We start from the raw sequence: 18626 nt of genomic DNA, 5'->3' as shown, positions 1-18626 counted from the left end.
TATCATTTGGACGAGACCCAATCGTACACGAGAGAAAATTGTAAAGATTAACTTGAAAGTTGAAAAACAAAAATGCAAACTTAATTAAATGTGTAAAACACCAAAGCTGATTAACATTATCGAATCCGTACGTTCTTCGCCCTAAGTTCTTGAATGCTAACAAAACTAAATTTGAATTTTTTTTATCTTATTTGTCAAATAGTGAATTACATAACAATTTATCGAGAACGTTATGAAGCGATTTTTTTAGGGCATCGATTATTTTCTTATGTTAGTGTACATTTGTCGTTGACTCGTAGACTGTATATGTTCAATTGTCGAGTAACGAAATTGAGAAAAAACTCCCAGACGTGTGCACCGATTGCTTCTGGCGGTTTCTTAAACAAACACAAAGTAGTGGTGTCTGAATAAGAAAAAAAATGTAAAGACATAATACATGTACTGCTGTAATTGAATGGCGAGAATGAGAAAGAGAGACCAGGTCGCGCACGCTCCGTTAATTAATATACGAGTGGGCGGCGTACTTAGTTTAAGGCCTTTTTGTTACTGTTCGCGTCATGTGTACTTGTTCTATTAGTGCGCACATTATACACAGTGTGCCTTACAAAACGCCCAAAGTGCGCGTAATGGGCTTATTTATTATTACTAGTAATTCTCTTCATTTATTTTTTTTAATCCCCGTACAAAAAACCATTGGCCTATCACTTGAGGCTGCAGATATGATATTACACACTTGCCCTGACGGCGCTGTGATACGCGTGCCCAGTAACGCACGACACGCGACCGAGTACTCCAAATGCCTCTGCGGTCAAATCTCACAATAAGTAACATTATCTCGGTTTTTGAGTGTCCTCAAAAGTTCACCGGCGTAAACAAAAAACAACATCCATTGAGTAATTGAATATTAGATTAAAAAAAACAAACTATTCTTTAGAAAAAAAATAACACCCGAGTACGGGGAACGAACGAAAAACATTGTTGTTTAACGAACCGTTTTTTTTTGGCAAAATCGCGTATGAAAAAAGACACTGATGAACAAGTATTAAAAAAATACAATTCTCAACAAGTTTACTCATCAAATAAGTCGCTCTTCTTATTGATTTATTAAATTACTAAATTGTGTTTCGCGGCTATTTCAGACGACAGAGACAACTCTACGCTAAAATCAAAATAATTATTCACACGCCGACTTCAATTTTTTGTGGAGGGGGAAATAATTATTATTCAAACCCACTTGACACTTGGTTTTCGTCGGACGACATGAAATATGTACCAAGTACTATTTGGTGGTACCCGATTGTTGACATATAATCTCTATAGTGAAAAAATGTGTGTAAAAAATTCATGTCGGCACGAATATGAAATCATAACGGGCAGTGTGTATTTTTTCCGACGGAGACTTTAAATAAAATTCATTATTTAAAAATAAAAACACATGCACACCGATAATGCCAACCGCCCGGAGGTATTCACAATATTATTCTATCCGATTGCCTGGCGTATGTATACAAGCTAATGTTATATGCTGTTCTTGTGTATACAAAACTAATCGAATCGTCTAAATCAACCCGAAACGGACCGGCACGCTCTTCCAGAATAACTCCGCTCGAGCCGCAGTACTTACGGGGCCACGGAGTGTATTATGAGGAAAGATGTGGCGGCCGGCCTCGGGGGACGTGAAAATGAACAGCGCGAGCGGCCGAGATCGATTCCCATTAAAACGGGCCGGTCCGAAGAAAACAGCCGACGATAACGAACGAACGAGATGGAGACACGGCCGGAGATAGACCCGAAAAAGTAATAATAATAATAATAACGAATGAAATGCTGCAATGTATTTAAAAAACAAACGGCGGCGGTTCTGACCGATGGATATGGAGACTGGGGCGGCTGCACCGTGAAATTTGTCGACTAATAAACGGGCACGATACACGTGCCCTGGGCAAAAAAACCTCTCTGGCCACGACGATTTGTCACGGGACGACAACACAAATGGACAGCAGCGTTCGTGTGAGTGTCTGTGGATATCGTCGTACGGACCGGATAAATACACGGCGATTTTTCCCCGTCCCGATTGACAGACGGTCGTGTCGCTTAATGAGGCGGTCGAAACCCTATCCATTATAATTATTATTTCCATTCCATAAAGTGTCTGGCAATTACTTAAGACCACATTTACAGTTGGCTTGGTCCATCTCGAAAAGTGAAAAATCATTTTTTTTACATCTGAACATCTCGAGAAAACTACTATGCGACTAGAGAACTCTTGTCACTCTTTTCAATACGTTTAAAAATAATCACGATTACAAAAAAAAAAAAAATCGTTCTTTTGTTCCAATCAAAACTTTTTATGCCAACCGACCCCAATTCAAATATTTTTGTCCACTGAGAAAATCTATAAGTTGAAACCTCGGGGTCATGTAATCGGTTTGAATATAAAAGTTTTCTTAAAAAACGTCCAGTCATTTCAAACTAATAAAACCGTTTTCGCCGGAAGTAAGTGTAAACTGAACAGTGGAAAATATCTGTTACACGACCTAACCCAATTGTTGGGAAATTAAGAGCGTAAAATCGTCAGACGTTTTTGACGGACAGTGATAATTTCCGCTAGTTTCTGCTTTACGACCAGCAGGTGAGTATAACACTCGAATTGTGCGCTGTGGAATGTCCACTAGACTTGACCGTACCAATGCGCTTATTATGGTAACGCCAATGGCGTGGAAACACACGACAGCCGTACGTCGGGCGCGTGTAATGATAATTATACACCGGCCACCGTCGTCATGTCTCGCGCGAGCGTGTGGTTTGTGTGGGCTCAATATTACGTTGTGTTTCGTCCGTTCAACATTCCTCGGATTCCGTCTTGAATTTTTTCCACATTCTAGTTCGATTTAATTGCCATCGTAACGCATAATTACTCGACGATCCCGACCACAGTTTCACCCGTCTCCGTTTGTCGGGGAGAGCGAGTCGTTAACGAATTCCAGTCTTTTGTCTTTTGCGTCGTCCAGCCGATTTCGGAAAACGACGGGAACACGATTGGGACGCAGCCAATTCCGCATTAGAGCGTACGTGTCTTTCGCGCGCGCCCGTAGCGTCCCGCGATGCGGCCGGGTGGTATACGCGAGTTTTTCGGTAAATTAGAGCCGAATCAGTCCCCCGGGGCGAGCGCGCGCGAACAGATTATTAAAAATGCAAGCGGTCGTCGGCGAGCAACACAAACAACCGTACCCGTGTGTGTGTGTGGCATCCCAGCGGTTTTGTCAACACGCTCGTCATCATATAACGTGGACGGCAAAGCGGAGGAGTGTACGCGCCAAAGGGCCAACGGCAACGACCGGCGGTGTTTGTGTTGAGGTCGTGTACCGCCGTCGTCCAACCCTTCCCGATCTGAGAGTTAAGTGGACCGTACTCGACGGATGACACGCGACATCTTGCAAACGAGTACAATGATAATAATAATAAAGGCGCGTGTGGCGGTCTGCGTATTATTGTTGTTCGCATCGTGCGAAACGTCCGGACGTCACAGCGATTCAGTAATAACTGTTGTAGTTATTTCGACGTCTACTCTGTCCGGCGAACATATTTAACTAATCAAGACAGTACAAGTCTGCACCAGAGTAACAATTTAGAGCCTTCGGTGTTCAAAGTGGCACAGGCTGGACGTTAGCGTCTAACCTGATAACATGTTCAGCTATCCAAAATATAACCACTTTATCTTAAAACTAATGAACTTTTACGCTGCAAAAGACTAGTCGTTTAACAACAGAGAATTTTCACAAAGGAAAAATTCATTTTTCAAGAACTATAACTGACCCGAGTTCGGTTTGATTAGACCAATTCTAAACTCAATCGATCCGTAAAAAAATCAATCCAAACTCATTATGAAAAATGTGTTAAATACTAAAAAATAACTAATGTAATGACATGTTAATGATTTTTTTATTTTAATTTATATTTTACACTTACGCGGAGCTTTAATTGGACATTTGACAAGTTCAGATTCGAATTTTGCACACTCTGTCACATCATCAGTATTAATAGTTGGAAGATAACTTCACTCCTGTAAGAAATCAATTAAATAACGTTTAAATAAATTCAATAACCTCAACAAAATGATATGATTTTGCAAATAAAAAAAACATTAACGACAAATTAGTTACAGATAAATTGGCTCGAGCAGAAATCTGAACTCAATATTTTCAAACTTGGATTGCGGCGTTTCCCGATAACATTGAAACGACAAATCATACTAAAAAAATCACTTGCATTTTTTTTATAACGCAAGTTTTAACCATAGTGATTCTAAAATCCTAAGACAACAGCAATTATCGTCCAACATTCTAATAACATGACTCAGTCGTGTACGCTGTATAATTATTATGATCTCAATATTTTTTAAATATCGAAAATCGCTCTGATTTTTTTAACACTGATGGTCTCATTAAATCATGCAGACGATAAACGCTATAATTGACGCATCTAATAATAACCATTATAACCTACCGCGGATCCCTAAACATCTTATCAAAAACTAAGAATCTCGATTCATAACAATTTGTTGCATAGCTGAATACAGTGCAGGTATATTTTCTATAATTTTAAACTGTAATTATAACTTAATAAACTCCGGAGCTTTGCACTGATATCCGAATAGGTCCGACTAACGTTAGGTGAGATCCTTATCAAAGATTATAATGCACACGTCCCACGCACACTAATCAAAACTCGTTATCTCTCATAACACGCGTTATGCCGATAACTACCGAAACGAATTGAACGACAATGTCCGTACAAACAATGGTAAATACAAATGTCCAGTTTTTTAATGGGAAATAAGATAAACCGTTTTACATACAACCGTTATTAAGTAACCGCTTCAAGTTCATTAATGTTGAAGGATAATTTTATCCAATCGTCAAAGACACTGGTAAAATATGATTCTTTTAACATTTTAATGAATTTAAATAAAAATAAACCTTGTACATATTATCGGATTTTATGGTTTTATTTGTACAAATTATAAGCGGAATTTCGCTGAAAATTATTACTCAAAGAGCTAATAGGACTATAAAAAGAGGAAATAATTAACATGTAAATTAAAAAATTATCTGAAGCGCGTGAGTGTAAATAAATTAAAAAAACTAAGATGATTTCACCGAGGATTTTTCTCTACGGCATCCCAACGGTTATTGCTTTGACAACTAACGTAGGCAAGAAAAGAAAAATCACCAGTTTAATCAAATTTCTCTAAATTAAAAACAAAAAAAAATAATTATTAGATTGTACATAATCATTATACAAAAAGTGTACAAACGACAAATCATACTCAAGTGACGGATATCTTCTGTTTTTTAATAAAAATAACAATAAAATAAACTCCAGACTACGACCCGGTGGGCGGAATAAATTAAAAGCGATTTTGACAAGTGGCCCCAGTCATGTTGTTATTAGATAGTTTGCACTCATCTTAACATGTTGTCAGTTGAGTTATACTTGTACGATACAACATGTACACGAATATAATTTTTTACAAATAACAACAATTCTATAAAGATAATGAATCGGCGTGCACACAAAAAGGGCAACTGCGACCCAGGTGACGTGATAGCCGGCCAAGCCCGAAGCAGTCACGAACGTACCCCTTTCGCACTAGGTGCTCGTCAGAGGTAAGACACCGCGACTAACTTAACAGAGTTTGTTTTCTGTCATCTTTTTCTACCATTAAACATTACTATCCCCTTACGGTCAACAATTCAAAGTGTAAATTGACACGAAAGATTTCAAGTTGAAACTTTACTAAGAATTAATTTCATAACTACTGTCGAGAAATTTTAACACCGAATTAAAAGTCGCTCCTCCAGACTTAAATTTACTGTAACACATAAGTCATAAGATGGAAGGTTGTGAGCGTCAAATATTCTTTTAAAATCAAACATAGCCAATATGATCTTAATTTACTAAATTAGGTATTATGCAATACTTTTTTCACACGAATTCAAATGTTGTAATGATGGAAACGTATAGAAATACAACACACAATTAGATATACTTAACTTTTTACAATGTTTTTAAACATGATACCTTTACTAATTACGTGATGCAACGAACAAAACACAATAACGCCCTAAACATTTGTTTGCGTGATGTCTGCGAGGGAATAAAAGGCTAAATTGGTTTAAACCTAATTTAAAGATGGTAACTCGTGTCTGATCGATTTACGGGATGTAAAACCGATTGTTGTCCGTGTGAAATTATTGTTCCTAACCATCAAACGGTTTGATCGGTAAGTATGGGTGCTGTCAAATACGACAAGTTTATTGAATGCACGTGATTATTTAAATTCAAACATAAAATTAGTGGTCTACGAAGAATTTCCCAGCGCTTTAAAATTGTACCGTCTCAGAGTTTCCAAATCGTTTAGCTTCAGCACACATTCAGAGTGAGATACCTTTTACGGTTTGTATCGTAAAAGTTGGATGGGTTACGAATGGGAAAGACATTCTTGAGATTTCGGGCGAAAAGGAGTACTTTTCACTGAGGCAGTATTACCGCATGCGACTTATACTGTTGCAGATGCTATTGTACGCACTCGATTAACCCTATCGATCATCTGTAAACGTTTTTTATCGAACCGATAAACGTTCGTGACGTCTGAAGAGTGAACGTTACAAAAATAAGTGAAAAAATAATATCACATAAACAATTCGTAGATTTCACTCTTTTGTCTCGCGCATTTCACACAACGACTGGGAACTATTATTACCGGGTACTTGTTTGTCCGACAAAACACGAAGCACATATTTCATCAAAAAGACCGCCGTCGTTGAATTTATCGATTTGGTGGGAGTTAAATGAAGTCTCTCAGGTTAACTGCACATAATATATATCATGTCCTGTCGAATCAGTTATCCTTTTGTGCGCGTCGAGCAGCTGCTAAATAACTGCGTTATATTGTATTGTTACACACACACACAATAGACTGTAACCATAATATCAAACAACGTTGTACACAAGTTGTCAGGAGTAGCTGATCGATGTTTATTGGAAGTAATTGTCGGACATTTAAAAACTGCTACGCCGGTCTTCGGCGAGTTCAGATGACACGGTGGTCTCCGGTCGGAAGGGGTTTTAATTTTGTTATTTGCATAAGAAACTCCGTGTGTTTATGCCGATTTAATTACTATGTCGAACGGACCGGCTTGTTGTACAACGTACATTATTTTTATTACAAGTCAAGATTGAAATTTCTCAGACCGAATACAATATTTATTACGCGAGCGTAGGAGATCTGAGACCGCCTACATCCGAACCGAATCGCCCGCGTCAAGTCCCTAGATCGTATGTTGTTTGAATCCGAGACGATAATTATTAGATCAACAACGGAACACGTGTAGGACATGAAGCAGGACGCTCATAATCACAATAACGTTGTTATTAGATTTCACCGAATCGCTATGAAAACGTGTGCTTTACTGCGGCAAGGCACACCAGTTAGTCATGACTACATTGTTATATAAATAAAACACAATAAATTCAATTTAAATGTTTTACCAATGTTAATAAATTTTAAGTTAAAGACATGATTTAAGACTATTTCTTAATCCTTTTTTTTACACTCAAGATGTAACATTTCATAAAAAGTTGTAGCAGGCAGACGCTGTAGATGCCGCGGTGTTTTAAACTATTATAACATCAAGTGGAGACGATATACATCTGATACAAAATGGTAAAATAATATTGTAGCCGGAGGTCCAGAGGAATATCATTAGTATAGATAGCAATGACACGAACGCAAAGAAATTGAATGGTTTTTTGTTTTGCGCCCGAAGCAATTGCAACCGTCCGATTTTCAAATATTATTAACACCTATGTCAATGAGACGGAAAGTAAAAAATATCTATAAAATGAAATATAGTACTTGTAAACCTGAATTCTATTTATTATTTTTTCCATTAAAAATTATTTTAATTAGAATAATCATAATCCGTTTTCAGTGGGATTCTGAGGTCAGAATAAAGTGATTATTTTACTATTCAGCAGGTGATGTTTTAATAATGAAATGTTGTTATTACTTGATAATAAGGTGACCGCTGAGAAGTCTAATACAACTTTAAATGGAAAAAGACCTTTGTGCTTAATGGATTTTTAATTTTCAATTAATATTCATAATGTGTTGATAGCCGTGCACGGGGTCGGTATAAAGAAGTTCAGACTGCCAATAAAGTACACGTGGCGAATTTGTATTTTCTAATTATCATTGTGTTTTAATTTTTTTTTTTTGTATTCCACTCAAACCGAAAATATAACGGCCGAGCTACTCGGTAAAGGTTATTATTATTTTTATCGACGAGCTCTTCTTAAAGGCGTTGTGAGCGAAATACGATTTGTACTTAAGAGTTTATTGACGAGTTTACGGAGGTACTGGAAGTTCGTTTCCGGATAGCGTGCCGGAAGTAAATTGGCCGTAAAATGGAGTTCATCTAAAGGATGCCTAGTGGGGAAATTGCAATTTCCTCGGTGACCGCACACACGACGATAACGGCAAGCATATTACCGTACAGGGTTGCGATGACACGAGAGGGAAATAGGTACTAAAAAGAAATGTAGAAAAAAACTGCATAGGGGTCGATGAAACGGTTTGCCGATTCAATTTCCTGCAAATGCATAATTGTTGTTGGTAAGGTATCATAATTAATCAAATTCGTAACCCCATCGGTGTTGCTCGCCGGGTCAAATAATCCAATTTGTTTACAACATATATGCTCTTTAATCGATTTCTCTGAGTAACGAAAAAATCAATTAATAGCATAAATTTTCTTCTCGAAGAAAAACTTTGTAAATTATTATCATAGCACGCAAATACTATTTTGATTTTGAGAGTGCTTATGTTCCAAAAACCTTATTTTTATCTATTTACAAAAAAACAATTGTGTACATACATCTAATTACTACTATTGTAATATTTCAACTATAATTATTGAAACCAAAAAATATTACTATGTTTATAATAAAATACGCATGTTACACCGATGACATTGTACACTCACAATATTAAAAGACAAGATTTCAAAAAAAATAGTTATAACAATAAAAAGAATTATTTTATTTTTCCTTGCAAAATTTTAAAATAATGGTGACATCTGTTCGGAGAGGGGGCTAATATTATCCCAGGAAGTTTTAAGTTGACAATGCGCCTCCTATTTGCGACTACGACGTTTGCTAAAAATAACCTATTCTTTTATATATCATATATTAAATTAGTAAAATTTATTTTGATACACGTTATGTATCTAATTTAAAACATTTAAAAATCAAACTTGTATTTTTATAAAAATGAACTTGTAGTTACTTATTTCTTAAGAACATTATTATTTTTTATGACTTTAAAACTTTTTAATCATTTGAATATCTTAATTCGACAATTAGATTTGATACTAATCTTTTCACTTTTAATTGAATAATACATTTTCTTTTACGAAACTATTGTTTGTTTTCTCATGTATTCGAAAGCAGTTTTTCTTCAATGATTTTTGGAAAGCTTAATTGAATTAAACAGCGCGATAGAAGAATTATTACTTTAATTGTACGTCGTTCGTATTTATTATTATTTATTCACTTAAATTCATGTGATTGTTGGGCGTGATTATCTGCCGTGCAGTTTAATAATATACTCAACACTCATATTTTTCCTAGAGATAGTTTCTAATTGTAAACTATTCATTAGGCATAACATTAACATACATAAACCATGTGGGAAATTTCAAATGTTAATTTTTTTTTTTTGCCGTTGAATTATACATGAATTATTTCAAATAAATAAAATCTCCTATTAATATTATCGAAAATATCAACACATTTTTGCATGATTCGTACAATTCACGAATTAAAAAAATAAATAAATACATTAATCAATAGTCAATAATGACTAATCGAATTCCGGGTAAATCTTTCGAACAACCAACTTCAGGTCGTATTATTATTAAAATTACAAACGGATGGAGATTTCAAGATTATATTGTCGATTAAATGTGAACGATAAATTTGCTGCGAAACTAGTACTCGTTTGCAGTAGAGTTCTAAGTATTTAATTACGATGAAAACTGTGGCAATTATGAAACGATATAACTATGTGGACTTATTTAGGGCGATCGTGTTCGGTCTGTATTCACGCCAGTCTCGGTAATTTCTAAGTGACGGATCTCGTTTGCCAAACAAAATAAACATTAATAACAGTCGATTCGTGTACACGCTCAAAAATTTAATTAGAGGTTGACAAAACGCGAATCATATACTCGGCAAACAGCAATAACAATTCAGATGACTAATGTGTCCGATCTCATGTATTCGCGACCATGAAACGTGTGTACATAATATTCTGACATTATTTCCCTTGAAATTATGTACCTTCGTTTTTAGAAACGCCTTTTATTTTTGGTTTATCGTTGAAGTGATCTTAAGATAAGATACGACCGCTTCCAGACCACATAATTGCAAACCGAAATCCATACACACGTTGAACTCAGTTCAAACTATATGAAAAATATCATTCGATCTATACTCTTTTTCCTCTAATTTTACACTATTAAAGGCTAAATGTTATGTAAAATTCGAAAGATTAGCTTTGATATCATCACTTGGAAATATTCTGGTAATGTCTTGAAAAAAGATCGAATATAAATTCAAAACAATTACTCGTGCTCGGCTATTCTATAGATATAAATTTAAAAAAATGTATTTTTCTTGTGTACTTGACATATTATTCTGAAATACCATAAAAGTAATACTTTAACGGCGATCGTGTCTGTTCAATATCGATACCCAACGTGACACCGATCCCAACACGGGTCCGGTTTAAAAAAAATTCAATACTCGATGCTTTTTTATAAAAACGTGTTTTAACAGACAAAACAATCGAATCGTAATGTCAATTAATGATAATTAAAACTACACTTCAAATCGGTGTGTATTGATCAGCTATTGCAGTAAAATCGTCCTAGGCGCAATTGACAGTAATTATGTTTTAGGAAACATTCCACAGATACTTGTTGTGCCCTAAGGCACGTTAGATGTTTCAATAAACGGATGGGAGGTGACGGCGGGCGGTGTATCGGAAGGAGTTAATGCATCGGCTAGATATACATAGCAGCGATCGGTTAGGACGCCCATAGGGTGTTTTTGTTTCTGATATTTAGCCGTACTGTAAAAAACCGATCGCATGCAGCACGAGTACTGCGGTGTGGGAGAGACTTATTTGAATTTCGATCGTTTTTCCAAAACATAAAGAGCCACACGCGTTCAGTAAATTCCCATATCGTGTCGATAATGACTGTATGGCAAATCGATGATTTCTCCGATACCTTCGCCCTCTCCTTCCTTGTCCCTCGCCAGCCGACGTTCTCGGGGTGCAGTACGGCGTACATTGCACCTGAGGGTTCTGTACCGTTATGGGCTATAATTTCAAATTTAATAGCCGATTAACTACATAATAACTCAGTTTGGTGTGTTCGTCGGCGAGTCAGTTCATATGGAACACTCACTGCTTTAAGTTAATGCGTGATTTCAAAGACAAAAAGATGACACATCGGCGAGAAAAGTTTCCCGTCTTCGAGCCTATACATAGACACTGACAACAAAATGTGTAACTTAAAGTGAAAACGATTTTAGTCGATATTTCAATTTCGGTTGTTTTATTACATGTTTTGACGGATACACAAAATTCGTACTTAGTTCATGTAGAAACCGTCGGGTTTTTATCTTCTTAGAAACCATCAAGTTTCGCATATGAATTCAGTTATGCAGCAAGTCTCTTATTTAGATTAGAAACACTAAAGCTACGATGATCCCCTTTTGGAATACACGCCTACTTCCTATGTGTTCTTATCCAAATATGAAGCAAGTAAGGAGCGTCCAAATATCTAAACTCAAATTTGCTACAGCTTATTTACTTATCATATTCGGAAGATAAATAACATTAACGTTCGTAGTTACTTGATGTTCTCAAAGTAAAACACAAATCATATACATTTGCCGAATTCACATAACGCAAACACCTCCATCATTTATGATGAATGTTTAAACGTCAATCGGTGTGCAAAGTGTGTCTATGGAGTGATGTGGGTTTCATATGTATTGCTAGTGACAGAGAAAAATAACGATGAAATACTCCAGAAAAACTGAACCTTAGCAATGATCATTGCGCGTTTGATTTATTAGTGTTTTATTTTTTTCAGAATTTCACGAATAAAAAATGTCACGAAAATAGCAAACTAGTATTCGTCATTAATCACGTTTGTTGATTTAATACACGAACCCGGTAAATTATATTTAAAATTAATAGTAAAAAAAAAAACTTTTCAAATTATATTGTATTGTGTAAACAAAATCTCTATACCATTGTTTGGAAACAATTAATTTCAATAATTAATTATTACACTCGGTACTGTAACTGACACGTCGCGTTAAGTTCATTTATAGGTTTGCACAGCATTACCGACGTTACATAAAATAGTACTCGGCTTAAAACTTTCAATGAACAAAATGCTAATATTTTAATAAAATAGTACTGAGCGCATATTAACAGATCCGTCAATATCGTTCAGTTTCATCGTTACGGTTTTTTAACTATGAACTGTTAATTATACAATTTTATATTCATAAGAACGAATATTTATTGCAGTTTCATTTAGTTACCATTGATAATGAATTAAAACTACATATATTTTTAAAACAACATAAGATACGAGAATTTAAAAAATGATCAAATCCTATTTGTTAGTACTTTAAAATTATCCTTTGTTAAATTATTATACGGAAATATAAAAAACTACTCTAAACTGTAACATGGTGCTGAAATTATGTGAATTTTAATTTATTATTCAAGACTATTTTTCAATCTTATAAAACATAACTTAATAAAAAAAATTGTTTTATTTATTTGAACACTCGAGTCTCGATAGGAATATCATTCGTATTTATTAGTTTTAATATTTTTTAATAGTTATTATTATTATTTTTTATATGATTTGAGTAATTGCTTGTTATAAAAGAAATATCATTTGATCATACAATAATAATTTTAAACTTATAACTCGAGAATTTTTTAATCTTTAAATCGACACATTACACATAAAAGTATTTCTTTATTTATTATACATAAAAAAAGGTAAAGTAGCAATACCTTTAATCGTTGAAATTAATTTTTTTTTAAAATATATTTATTCATTCCTTCCTTAAATAATTTAAAAGAAATTGATTAAAAAATAAAAGGAATTTATAAATTAAAAAAAGGTGTAGCGGGTACCAAATACAGATAGGATTTTTTAGAGAAGTGTGAAGTACACGCACAGATAGTTTATGTATCATTAAAAACGTGTTCTACCGCAGACATTTAGACGCCATTATTTAACCAGTAACCTCGTAGGGTGTTGCAAGTATATGTGAATACTGAAAGAATGCAGTAAATTATCACGCTATTAAAAAATTCGTTATTAAAAAAAATGAACCTACTTAACTGCCTTATGGTTAATAAGTTTTAAGGGCGTGTTTTGTTTATATACCTTACTACTTAATTTAAAAATAACGTTGCAGTTATGAATCATATCAGTCAATAACTAAACACCCGCCATATATACATCAGTAGCTCCCTTGTTGATAAACGATGAGTATTGAACATTAATTATTTGTTATCTTGTATAATAAATAATTGGCATTTTGAGAGATTTTATAAACAAATATGTCGTTGTAAAACTTTTCAAAGAGAAATACTCAATTTAATTATTTCTCGAAAATATTTCAGAAAAAAACTCGAAAAGAATATTTATTTTCATATTTTCCAAGTCATTAAAAAGTTTTGAAAGTTTTAATACGATATTAAAGAGACGTGGATGTACCGAAAAAAAAAAAATCTCGAGATCAACATCCTACCGAGGTCATCGTTACGACATACTTATTTTAGAACAACATTGTTATCTTACTTACCCCTTTCGGAAAACTCGTACGACGTTCCAGAAAAACGGAGATCACAAACGGTCGGGCGACGGTAATTGTTTTATTCTTTTTACCGACACGCAAATAAAAAACGCGACCACTCAATTTCGAGGCAAGTAAAAATAATGTGTCGGCAAACTATTGACGTCCGACTAGTTCGGTGTGCATACAGTGTACGGTGACGACACGACGGTGGCGGCACAATTATTGCGATACAACACATCGCTGGCTACCGCAGTAGCGGTTGCGCGACGCTTTGGGCGGAGTGCTTGGGGCCAAAGGGACGGGCCATCTCCGCCCCGCGGGTGAATTACCCCTAGGGGCGTGCATAGTGAGTGTGTCGCACGCGGGGAAACTGCGAACCGCAACCTCTTCCGCTCGCCAAGCACCGCCGAGCTAAGCAGTTTTAACGTTATTATTACTGTTATTATGGTCGTCATCGGCGATACTTTTCCCGTTTCCGCAAAACTACTTTTCCACGCGTTTCGCCCACGTGTCGCAACGACCGAGTGTCGTCAATATACCAACGAAGGGTTGCCACCTTGGGAAGTAAACGCAACAACCTTAAATTTAATCAAAATTACCAATAAAGCAGCTGACCGGTGCAGTTGAACAACTCAACTGTAGTTTTTCCAAAATAATATCAAGTTCAATTAAATCATCAGTAATGACGTGTAGAGAAATGTTCTGCCGCTGGCAGCCAATTTAATTACATTAAATACGATACATTCCGAATTTTACTGAAATAACAATACTGCGAAGTTATCACTAAAAACACATCGATTATTATTTAGTTTCATTGTCGAATCAAAACAGATATAGAGTTCATCTTTATGATCTTCTAGAAATATTATTTAAATATTAGTTTGACGCTTTAAAAATACATTCCTTTCAATTAGTTTATTCCGATTTGCTCATTATATGGTTGCAGCGAAATTTGTTTTGAAATAACATTAGCTCAAGCCTTCCCTCTAAACGTTACTTTCCCCAAGAACTTAACCCATTGACTAAATACACCACTATACATCAAACTGCGCGGCGGTTGACAATTTTCAAACCATTAGAACATAATTATGTTATAATTGATGTTTTCAAATTTTTTTATCGACTCAAATGATTTAATGGAATTAATTAGAACGGGTATTTAAATCCCAAATAAAAATATTTTTTTAATAACAATCCATGTAGTAGTGATTTCTTTTACTGATATTTACGGAACAAACTAGTTAATGTTTTGGAATTGAGTGTATACTTACGGTATTGAACACGTACGTCCTAACTACATTTTCATGACGACAAAAATCGATACAAGGACAATGAAAACGTAAACGTAATAGTTTGAAAGAGGAATATTGTTATGAAAATAAATATGCTTAAAAAATCCTTACGATCATTCCTTACTCGCGGAACAAACGTTTCTTCTCCCCTAACGTCTTGAAATGCAAACAAAATGTATGAAATTCGAGGGTGGCCTTTGATTCTGATAAATCTCGTTTGAGAAAAAAAATAGTTCTTGCAGTAAAAAACAAGAAAAAAGATTGTTTATTTCTATATCTATTAATTTCAAATACGGGTAAAAAAAAAAGGACAATAATGTCATAGATATGCTTTTAGAAAAAACATACAAATGTAATGACACACGATTTGTTGAGTAGCCTGGTGTGTGTATTGCAGTAATTTTGTCAATTTTGGTTTTATTTACATAAGTACTTAACTGTATTGTGATATCACAATGGGCTTCAAATACTCTGAAGATAATTCACCTGAACCAAATAATAAGTATGTAACGTACCTACGACAAACAAATCGTGTGGGTTCCACATGAATGTGTTACTGCACACAAGAAACACTCATCNAAATAATAAGTATGTAACGTACCTACGACAAACAAATCGTGTGGGTTCCACATGAATGTGTTACTGCACACAAGAAACACTCAATAGTAANTCCACATGAATGTGTTACTGCACACAAGAAACACTCATCACTTGAATTTTCATTTTCTTTATAAGAATGTAAATTTAGTAGAAAAAATTAATGTTAAGCAGTTGTATTCAAGTCAATATTCGCCAATTGAAACATAATAAAACTTCCAGCGCAGTAATTCTTATCGTTTTAACGGAAACATTAATGAAATCGAATTTTTTGAATATTATGAACAAGTAAAACAAATGTTCATGGTGTTTATTTTCTTCCAAAGGGAAAACTTTAAAGTAAAATTTAAACGTAAATGCGAAAGGGAGTCTTAGTCGTAATCAAAGCTAATTAAATCGTTTAAAAATGTACAAGTCCATCTTACAACGAATAAAAATGATATATACTATAAGGGATGGGAAAGTAAACAAAAATAAACACCCTTCTTAACAATTTTCCAGCTAAGCTAGTAAACATCATAGTAAAATAGTTACTAAAAAAGGATAAATGCAGTTAAATGATTGGATATTACCTTATACAACTTAAAAACAGAAAACATTAGCGACTCCTATTAATTCCTCTAACCATCTCGTCTCACTTAATTACTAGGTTATTTTTTTTTCCAGGTCATAAAAAAATACAATAATAGTATTTAACGTGTGCGAGTTATGTGTTATCATCTGTTTGTACATTTCTATTATATATTTGCTTCGTACAAAAAGATGCCTTGTTTACTGGTTAATCCTGTCTGTTCTGGAACAGGCATATTTAATATTATATTTTTTCTTCTCCCTGCGTTCCGCCATTTACGATGAAAAACAGAAACCATCCCTTTCCAGAATCTTCTACTCACAAATGTACACGCACGGCTCTACATATACATTAGTTATAACTTGAAAGCGAATGTACGCCGAGGGGTCGCCAGCGTTGCGTTTGGGATTTTGACTGGATGGACGGGACGAGCGGGTAATGTTTGGGTGGACGGGTGGGTAGCGGCCCCTCCATATACGGTGGCGTATGGAAATGGCGGACGGCGGCGAAGCCGTGGCCTGAGGCACCGAAACTTTTACGAACCCGACCAATGGGGAACCGCCGGCGTTCCCCGCCGGGACTACCCCCTCGGTACTCGCCGACGAAACCCCCGGGCGACCGTTTCACCCCTTCTAAATAAAACAAGGAAACTGCCACCGCCGTCTTCATTGTCGTTGTCGTCGTCGTCGTCCCAGCAGTGGCCGCCGAGTTAATGTCGTCCTTCGTCTCTCCTTAAGCTCGAGCTTTTGTTATAACGTCCCCCACCCGAGCTATATTATTTTGTCATAACCATCTCTCTGGCTGATACACTGTTCGTTCACTATTCTTTCCTTCCTAAATTCTCTACTGTTCTATCTACATCGTAAAGATTGTAATTTTTTCTTTTTTTTTGAGATCTCATTTATTTTTTACATCCCGTTTTCTTTCGTATTCGACACACAACACGTACGTTCATTTTGATTTTGCTTTTCACATTTCCAGTAATAAAACTTCCACATTTTCTATTGTCATTGTTTGCTACGATATTATAAACAATACTTAAGACGCGAAACATCAGAAATTATAAAAGTAGTTGTGCAAGTCTGCCTAACTTTTTTTTCTTCATTTGCAATATATTTCTTTAATATTTTCTGTGTCACTTTAATACGCAATAATTAATTTTCGAAAAAGTATAAAATTAATTTCAATCTTTGTTAAAAATAGTCGAAGGCAAACCAATGTGAAAACCATCACTTCATTATTCTATACATGAACAACACTGTAAGAAATGATAAAAAAATTCCAATACGTGTTATTTTAACATAATATCGAAGATCCGTACTATTTTTATAAAAATAAAGGAAAACATTGCCGAGTTCGATTTTTTATTAGGTTGTTTTTCCTACTTTATTGGAAAGTTACCTATGTTTAAAAAATATTAGTACACATTTTTAGAATAACTTAACTTTAAGTGTATAATATGTAAATATTTTTTTTCATGTTCTTACAATTATATAATTTCCTTTGATTTCGCTCACCAACTAAGACTTTCAAATTGTTACATTTGGTGGTAAACGAGTTTTGACGAAAAACTTACCAAACAATTATTTTAGTAAACGATTAAATCTAAATGCTTGCAAATGATTGTAACGCAAGAGTTCTTAACTTTCGCTAAAATAATTCATTCTTTAATGTAACAAAATATTATCAACTAAAACTAAAAATTTCAATTAGTAAATCTTCGACGCCTTCACAGACACCAGACTTTTAACTCAATTACACGTTTCTTCAGTGTGTAAAAACTTGAGTTTCGTTTAAATTAAGTATTACTCACTACTTTGTGATATAATTACTATAATTTTAAGTATTACCATATTATTACTATTTATGAGTTACCTTCGTTTTATTAAATGAAAACTATTAAAGTATTCCGAGCGCCATTTTGATTAAAGTTTTGTTTGATTTTCTTTGTGAACATGCACTTTGTCCATATCAATATAAAATATAATGTCCAGACAACCTAACAGATAATTACATCAATATTATATTTAAGCATTGTTACAGTTGACGGATAATTAATAACATAGCATAATATTCTACGACTGCACTTAAAAATAATCGTCCAAATAATTCTGAGCTAATTCCTAGTAAAATATAACACACTCTTAATGTTTTCCACATTTGTTTACAGGTCCACTTACGTTGTTTATGGG

At 34.7% G+C, this 18626-nt stretch overlaps 1 protein-coding gene across 2 annotated transcripts in view; it reads right to left on the bottom strand.

Moving 5' to 3' along the window:
- Positions 1-14174, bottom strand: part of LOC126901907 (transcription factor AP-2-epsilon) — a 95165-nt gene extending 80991 nt beyond the window's left edge. For both annotated transcript variants that reach the window (XM_050678851.1, XM_050678857.1), the window contains exons 1-2: positions 13981-14174; positions 3970-4063 (exon numbers count right to left, since the gene is read on the bottom strand). The gene's annotated coding sequence lies outside the window, so the exon portion shown is untranslated. The remainder of the gene's footprint in view (positions 1-3969; positions 4064-13980) is intronic.
- Positions 14175-18626: the final 4452 nt, after the last annotated feature.

Source organism: Daktulosphaira vitifoliae, unplaced genomic scaffold, assembly GCF_025091365.1.
Source record: "Daktulosphaira vitifoliae isolate Bord-2020 unplaced genomic scaffold, ASM2509136v1 Scaffold_1, whole genome shotgun sequence".
Taxonomy (NCBI): Eukaryota; Metazoa; Arthropoda; class Insecta; order Hemiptera; family Phylloxeridae; genus Daktulosphaira; species Daktulosphaira vitifoliae.
This window is presented reverse-complemented; position numbering and strand designations above follow the sequence as displayed.